Source organism: Rana temporaria, chromosome 4, assembly GCF_905171775.1.
Source record: "Rana temporaria chromosome 4, aRanTem1.1, whole genome shotgun sequence".
Taxonomy (NCBI): domain Eukaryota; kingdom Metazoa; phylum Chordata; class Amphibia; order Anura; family Ranidae; genus Rana; species Rana temporaria.
In genome coordinates, this window is record NC_053492.1 from 37,003,648 (window position 1) to 37,012,636 (window position 8,989).

Consider the following 8,989-nt stretch of genomic DNA (forward strand, 5'->3'; position numbering starts at 1 on the left):
GAGGTCCTTCCCTTCATCTTGCAGCCTAGTTCTTTAAATTGATTCTTAAGGAGCCTCCACCTTCCATGAATACTGTCATTGGTTCCAACGTGGACCAAGACAGCTGGGTCATGCCCAGCCCCTCCCAGTAATTTATCCACCCGGTCCACCACATGCCGAACCCTGGCACCAGGGAGACAGCAAACCATTCGTTTGAGGCGATCCTGGCGACAAATTATCAGTCCTTCTGATTATAGAATCCCCTATTACCACCAACTGTCTAGGCCTACCTGCACTCCCCTCCCCACCTCTACTAGATGGGTTGCTCTCCCGGCTGTTAGGGGTAGCAGTAACATCTAGGGCTGCCACCTCTGTGTTTGCCACCTCCACATCATCACCCAACTTGGCAAATTTGTTTTAATGCACAAATACAGGACTGGCCTTCCCTTTCTTCACGCCCCTTCCACTCCCTCTAACTACATTAACCCGTCTCCCTATCTGATAATCCTGACTTGCCCCTCCACCCTCCACATCAACCTTACTGACCACCTGCTCAGCGAGCAGAGGACCCCTTTCAAGGTTGTCATTTCTACCCAGTGTTGCAACTTGCTCCTCCAGATCTCTAATACGAGCTTCCAGAAGGGCAACCTGCTCACATCTGCCACAGCGGTATCCATCCTGGAGCTGTTGCACCAATTTTGCATACATGTGACACACTGTGCACTGAGCAAAACCTTCAACCCTGCTAGCACTCATTTCCCAGTTACAATATAATTACTTGTATGAAGATTAAGATGATACTTACAGTTTTAGAAGACTCCTGTCTTAACTCTTGTTTTAAACTCCTGGTTTTTAACTCTTCCTTTTGTATTCAAAATTCCACTTCTGTTCAGAAATGTCACTTCTGAGCCACTCTCAGCAAGGAGCCAGCTCCTAAGGGAGTTTTTACAGACACTTATATACTCACCTGTTACCAATTAAACACAGCCCTTAATTAGCAGAAAGAAAAAAAAGCTGTTTAAAAGTGTCAGAGAAAAGAGGCAAACAATGCAACACTTGAAAGCAGAATTGGGCAGGTTGGGGTGGTATAGGACAGGTTAGGTTGGTATATGGAAGCTTAGGGTGGTATAGAATCAGGTTAGGATGGTATAGGGCAGGTTAGGGTGATATAGGAGCAGTTTGGGGTGCTATAGGGAAGGTAGAGGCAGGTTGAGGTGGTATAGGAGCAGGTTGGGCTGGTATATAACGGCAGGTTGGGGTGGTGTAGGGGCAGGTTGGGGTGGTATATAGAGGTAGGTTGGGGTGGTATATAGAGGCAGGTTGGGATGGTAAATAATCTTCCATCTTTGAATTTTTACCTATAGTTATTGTACATATCTCCTAAACATGCACCATTTAGGAGATATTTACTGTACATCTAGGCAGTGACAAAACTGGCGCATGCATAAAAAGAAAAGAAAAAAGGTCAAAGGTTTACAACCGCTCTAAGAAAGCTTCATTGTCATTTTCTTTCAACAATCAATATTATTTTGATCCTTTGTCGTGGGCCCTTTAAACTGCCTTGGGCCAATGCCTACCCTGCTTATTTGGTAATCCAGCACTGGGCTTGACATTTTTTGTATGTATTTAGTCGATGTAAGCCAAGCTTAAACATTTTACAAAAAAAATGGTTGGTTTGAGCTAAGATTCATTTTAGAAGGCTCTGGCAGATTTGCCTTTCCAGGGCGGGAGGCTATTTGGTGCCTCCTTGGACGACATCCTAAAGGATGCCACGGGGGTAAGAGTATGCTCCTCCCCCAGTCCAGAAAAGGAAAAGAGCCACGCTACAGGCCGGGACTCTCTTTTCCCACGCAAAAGTGTTATTTTCATCTGTCAGGTCCCACAGGTAGGCATCCTCAGACCGACAAAGGGCCTCCTGGGGGACAAAAACGTCCCTGGGTTCGCAAGCCAAACAAGCCTGCGAACAAATCTGTGACAGCATGAAGGTTTGCCCCGCTCATATCTCGGGTGGGGGGACGTCTGCATGAGTTTGCGGCTCGGTGGACCTCCCTGATTTCTGACCAGTGAGTCTGCGAAAAAGACAGTTTATTTCTCGTCCACCAAACAGATTCTTTCCCTCAAACCTTCCTCTCCTTCCAGCTCGTCGGGATGCCCTATTTGGGGGCAGTGGGTGGGGGTCGGAGCCTATACCCAGCTGTGCTGACATGGAGCCGTCAGGAAAGTAAACTTCCACCTTAAAATTTTTACCTATAGGTAATAAAATATGGCTTACCTATGGGTAGTGTAAATATCTCCTAAATTACAAAAAAATGGTGTAATATATTGTTGGTATGAGCTAAGATTCATTTTAGTGTATATTTCCTAAAAATATGTGTTTGATAAATAGCTGTGCAGATATTGTGCGAAATAAAAAATTGAAACTGCTACCACTTTATTCTCTAGGGTCTCTGCTTTCAGAAAAGAGATGATATTTTTTTGAAAATTAACTGTAATTTCTTGAAATATAACACTGTTCTCTTAAAGAGACGGAGTGGGAGGAGCACAAAAATCTTTTTATGTGTTCCTCGTTAGTATAGTGGTCAGTATCCCCGCCTGTCACGCGGGAGACCGGGGTTCAATTCCCCGACGGGGAGGCTAATTTTTTTTTTTTGCACAGGCTGCCTTCTTGAGTTACAGTCTTGGAAAAAGGATTAGCAATTCCAAGTCGTATAAAGCAGAAACGTGAAGGGTCTGTGGCTAAAATTATAAGGCAATATAGTTGCTGGTTGGGGTGCTATAGGGCAGGTTAGGGTGGTATAGGGCAGGTTAGGGTGGTATAGGACAGGTTAGAATGGCATGTGGAAGGTTAGGTTGGTATATGGAAGGTTAGGTTGGTATAGAATCAGGTTAGGATGGTATAGGGCAGGTTAGGGTGATATAGGAGCAGGTTGGGGTGGTATAGGGAAGGTAGAGGCAGGTTGGGGTGGTATAGGAGCAGGTTGGGCTGGTATATAACGGCAGGTTGGGGTGGTGTAGGGGCAGGTTGGGGTGGTATATAGAGGTAGGTTGGGGTGGTATATAGAGGCAGGTTGGGATGGTAAATAATCTTCCATCTTTGAATTTTTACCTATAGTTATTGTACATATCTCCTAAACATGCACCATTTAGGAGATATTTACTGTACATGCAGGCAGTGACAAAACTGGCGCATGCATAGAAAGAAAAAAAAAAAGGTCAAAGGTTTACAACCGCTCTAAGAAAGCTTTGTTGTAATTTTCTTTCAACAATCAATATTATTTTGATCCTTTGTCGTGGGCCCTTTAAACTGCCTTGGGCCAATGCCTACCCTGCTTATTTGGTAATCCAGCACTGGGCTTGACATGTTTGGTATGTATTTACTCGACGTAAGCCAAGCTTAAACATTTTACAAAAAAAATGGTTGGTTTGAGCTAAGATTCATTTTAGAAGGCTCTGGCAGATTTGCCTTTCCAGGGCGGGAGGCTATTTGGTGCTTTCTTGGACGACATCATAAAGGATGCCACGGGGGTAAGAGTATGCTCCTCCCCCAGTCCAGAAAAGCAAAAGAGCCACGCTACAGGCCGGGACCCTCTTTTCCCACGCAAAAGCGGTATTTTCGTCTGTCAGGTCCCACAGGTAGGCATCCTCAGACCGACAAAGGGCCTGCTGGGGGACAAAAACGTCCCTGGGTTCGCAAGCCAAACAAGCCTGCGAACAAATCTGTGACAGCATGAAGGTTTGCCCCGCCCAACTCTCGGGTGGGGGGACGTCTGCATGAGTTTGCGGCTCGGTGGACCTCCCTGATTTCTGACCAGTGGGTCTGCGAAATGGTTTCATCAGGGTACAAGACAGTTTATTTCTCGTCCACCAAACAGATTCTTTCCCTCAAACCTTCCTCTTCTTCCAGCTCGTCGGGATGCCCTATTTGGGGGCAGTGGGTGGGGGGGGGGGGGGGTCGGAGCCTATACCCAGCTGTGCTGGCATGGAGCCGTCAGGAAAGTAAACTTCCACCTTTAAATTTTTACCTATAGGTAATAAAATATGGCTTACCTATTGGTAGTGTAAATATCTCCTAAATTACAAAAATATGGTGTAATATATTGTTGATATGAGCTAAGATTCATTTTAGTGTATATTTCCTAAAAATATGTGTTTGATAAATAGCTGTGCAGATATTGTGCGAAATAAAAAATTGAAACTGCTACCACTTTATTCTCTAGGGTCTCTGCTTTCAGAAAAGAGATGATATTTTTTTGAAAATTAACTGTAATTTCTTGAAATATAACACTGTTCTCTTAACCACTTAAGCCCCGGGCCTGTTTTTCAGAGTCGGTGTTTACGAGACTAAAACATTTTTTTTTGCTAGAAAATTACTTAAAACCCCCAAACATTATATATTTTTTTTTATAACACACTAGAGAATAAAATGGCAGTCATTGCAATACTTTTTGTCACACCGTATTTGCGCAGCGGTCTTACAAGCGCACTTTTTTTGGAAAAAATTCACTTTTTTAAATTAAAAAATAAGACAACAATAAATTTGGCCCAATTTTTTTATATATTGTGAAAGATAATGTTACGCCGAGTAAAATGATACCCAACATGTCATGCTTAAAAATTGTGCCCGCTCGTGGCATGGCGTCAAACTTTTACCCTTAAAAATCTCGATAGGCAACGTTTAAAAAATTCTACAGGTTGCACTTTTTGAGTTACAGAGTAGGCCTAAGGCTAAAATTATTGCTCTCGCTCTAACGATCGCGGCGATACCTCACTTGTGTCGTTTGAACACTGTTTTCATATGCGGGCGCTACTCGCGTATGCGTTCGCTTCTGTGCGCGAGCTCGTCGGGACGGGGCGCTTTAAAAAAATTTTTGGGGGGTTTTCGGATTTATTTTACAATTTTTAACACTGAAATAAAAAAAAAAAATTATCACTTTTATTCCTATTACAAGGAATGTAAACATCCCTTGTAATAGAAAAAAACATGACAGGTCCTCTTATATATGAGATCTGGGGTCTAAAAGACCTCAGATCTCATATTTAGGCTTAAATGCAAAAAAAAAAATTTGAAAATGTCATTTTTTCAAATGACAAAAAAAAAAATTTTGCTTTAAGACGCTGGGCGGGACTGACGTTTTGACGTCACTTCCGCCCAGCAGAGCTATGGGGACGGGCGAAGGAGATTTTTCCTTCACTCGTAACCCCGCTCAGCTGCCGAACGGTCCCGATCGCTACCGACGGCTACGGTAAGCGGCGGAGGGCGCGGGAGAGCGGCGGGAGGGGGGGCCCTCTCCCGTCACCGATAACGGCGATCTCGCGGCGAATCCGCCACGGAGACCGCCGCTATCGTGTACCGGACCACTGAAGAGATGAATATCTCGGTTGTGGCAGCAGCTGCTGCCGTTACCAAGATATTCATCTTTAACCACTTAACCCCCGGACCATATTGCTGCCCAAAGACCAGAGTACTTTTTGCGATTCGGGACTGCGTCGCTTTAACAGACAATTGCGCGGTCGTGCGACGTGGCTCCCAAACAAAATTGGCGTCCTTTTTTCCCCACAAATACGTTTTCTTCTACATATTTTTCGTAAAAAAAAATCGCAATAAGCGTTTATTGATTGGTGTGCGCAAAAGTTATAGCGTTTACAAAATAGGGGGTATTTTTATGTCATTTTTATTATATTTTTTTTACTAGTAATAGCGGCGATCAGCGATTTTTTTTTTCGGTATTGCGACATTATGGTGGACGCTTCGGACACTTTTGACACATTTTTGGGACCATTGGCATTTTTATAGTGATCAGTGCTATAAAAATGCATTGGATTACTATAAAAATGCCACTGGCAGTGAAGGGGTTAACACTAGGGGGCGGGGAAGGGGTTAAGTATGCCTGGGTGTGTTCTTACTGTGGGGGGGGGTGGCCTCACTAGGGGAAACACTGATCCTCGGTTCATACATTGTATGAACCGAAGATCAGCATTTCCCCTGCTGACAGGACCGGGAGCTGTGTGTTTACACACACAGCTCCCGGTCCCCGATCTGTAACGAGCGATCGCGTGTGCCCGGCGGCGATCGCGCCCACCGGGGACACGCACGGGAGTCGGGGGCGAGCGGGGGGCGCGCGCGAGCGCCCCTAGTGGCGGCTGGGAGAGAGGACGTTATACTACGTGCTCTCGCCCAGCCGAGCCAACTTGCCGACGTAGAACGGCGGTGGGCTAGTGGTTAAAGTGATGACGTATAACAACGGTGGGCGGTCGGCAAGTAGTTAAAGAGACGGAGCAGGAGGAGCACACAAAACTGTTTATGTGTTCCTCGTTAGTATAGTGGTCAGTATCCCCGCCTGTCACGCGGGAGACCGGGGTTCAATTCCCCGATGGGGAGGCTAATTTTTTTTTTTGCACAGGCTGCCTTCTTGAGTTACAGACCTGGAAAAAGGACGAGCAATTCCAAGTCGTATAAAGCAGAAACGTGAAGGGTCTGTGGCTAAAATTATAAGGCAATATAGTTGCTGGTTGGGGTGCTATAGGGCAGGTTGGGGTGGTATAGGGCAGGTTAGGGTGGTATAGGGCAGGTTGGGGTGGTATAGGACAGGTTAGGATGGCATGTGGAAGGTTAGGTTGGTATATGGAAGGTTAGGGTGGTATAGAATCAGGTTAGGATGGTATAGGGCAGGTTAGGGTAATATAGGTGCAGGTTGGGGTGGTATAGGGAAGGTAGAGGCAGGTTGGGGTGGTATAGGAGCAGGTTGGGCTGGTATATAACGGCAGGTTGGGGTGGTGTAGGGGCAGGTTGGGGTGGTATATAGAGGTAGGTTGGGGTGGTATATAGAGGCAGGTTGGGATGGTAAATAATCTTCCATCTTTGAATTTTTACCTATAGTTATTGTACATATCTCCTAAACATGCACCATTTAGGAGATATTTACTGTACATGCAGGCAGTGACAAAACTGGCGCATGCATAGAAAGAAAAAAACAAGGTCAAAGGTTTACAACCGCTCTAAGAAAGCTTCATTGTCATTTTCTTTCCTTGTCAAAGTATCTTTATTGAGTTGATAAAGAATTGTACAAGCATAGTGAAGAGAACAAGTTACAAGGAGAAGAAATTCTTTAACAAACAAACATAGTCATTGTACATTGCAAAAGTCACTTATTTCAGTCATCCTAACAATGTATACAGTAGCAATAGTGACTGAATAACTGGCTACCTAGGTTCACTTTGCATTACTTCTTTTAGCCATTGTACGCTAAACTGGGCCTAGGGCCATGTCCCAATGTACAGTCTTTTGGTGCAATCGTTGGGAGTTTCAACGATATTCAACATTGTAATAGTAGTTGCGAAAACAACATTGTTAAGCTAAGAACATGTTTCTGAAGAGGGGGGGGGGAGAGAAGGGAGGCAGAGAAGAGAGAGGTTGAGGAAGAGGGGGTCTGCAGGAGCAATCTGAGTTCTGAAGTCATTGCAGTAGGTTGTTAAATTGACTGGGCTACCATGGCTGTAAAACATTGTTATTCATTGCATTAGGAATTACATATGTGAACCAAGGCTTCCATATTTTCTCGAATCTGGTGATCGTATCCATATCGATTGCCATCATTTTGGCGTGAGACATTGCGTTGTTCATTCTATTTGTCACTTAATTTAGTGTTAAATTAGGTGACTTCCAAGCCTTCGCGAGTGTCTGTTTCGCGGCTGTAAGAAGCTGCAGAATTAGTTTAAATTGCATATTACACATTATCAGGTTTTAGGTTTAGTAGCGCCATTTTGGGATCCAGGGGAATTGTCTTTTCGAAGAGGGCGCTGATAATATGGAACATTTCTGACCAAAATGATAGTGCTTTTGGACACGACCACCAAATGTGAAAATATTTTCCCAGGTGATGAGCATCCCCTGAAACAGCGGTCCGGGTAATTTTGCACATATTTCGCAATCCTGACTGGCACTAAGTACCATCAAGTGAGAACCTTGTAGTTTGTTTCAACCGCTATTTCATTCAGGAATGCTGATTTAGTGTTATTCCAAATTTGTTTCCATTCTGATGCGTCTAGCTCTAGATCTAAGTCCTTTTCCCATTTACACACATAAGGTAGTTTCTCAGAAATGGAACTGGTAAGTAACTGGGAGTAAAAAGTTGAAATTATTCCCTTAGTATGGGGGTCATTTCTACAGAGATTTTCGAAAGTGGATAACCGTGTCGGCGTCGGGGAAGAGTCTAGAAATGACTTGAAGAAATTTTTTATTTGTAGATATCTAAATATCTCAGCTTGTGGAATGCCATATTTTTCATGAATAGTGGGAAAGGACATGAAAGAGGAAGAGTCTGTCAGCTTGTATAAACATGTACAATCTTTTTTTACCCATTCATTAAAGGTGTTGGGATATATCAATGCCGGGTAGAACGCCGGGTTCTTGTAGAATGAAAGAAGAGGAGTGTGAGGGGATTGCAGGTAACTTTTGACCTTCATTCGGTCCCAAAGGTATAGTGAGTGTTTTGTGATAGGGTTGTGTATATGTTTACGCGCTTTGGGAGAAATCCATAATATGTTAGAGATTAAAATAGGATCACATTCTACTGCCTCAATCGATACCCAGAGAGGAGGTTCACATTAGCGTGATATTTCACTAGGTTAGCTAATTGTGCTAATAAAGAAAAATTATTCAGCGCTGGAATGTAAATATAAACTAAAAAATGCAAGCCAGCACTAAGGTAAATTCAAATAAAACACCTCACATTGACATCTAATAATAATAGTGCAGCGCAAAACAAACAATTTTAAACTATACATACAGAAAGTTAAAACATATGATATATGATATATAATTAAAAATTATATAATAAAGTCCATATAAAGTGCTCAAGTGCAAAAAGATGATCCAAATCGGAATATAATAGTGCATAAATCCAAAGAGTGATGAGAACTTTATATGGACTTTATTATATAATTTTTAATTATATATCATATATCATATGTTTTAACTTTCTGTATGTATAGTTTAAAATTGTTTGTTTTG

The 8,989-nt window shown here is 43.3% G+C and overlaps 2 non-coding genes across 2 annotated transcripts; both read left to right on the forward strand.

Annotated features, from left to right (window-relative positions):
- Positions 1 to 2,540: 2,540 nt before the first annotated feature.
- TRNAD-GUC lies at positions 2,541 to 2,612 on the forward strand. The gene has a single exon. It is a non-coding gene; the product is annotated as a tRNA-Asp (tRNA).
- Positions 2,613 to 6,286: 3,674 nt separating this feature from the next.
- On the forward strand, positions 6,287 to 6,358 carry TRNAD-GUC. Its single transcript has one exon. It is a non-coding gene; the product is annotated as a tRNA-Asp (tRNA).
- Positions 6,359 to 8,989: the final 2,631 nt, after the last annotated feature.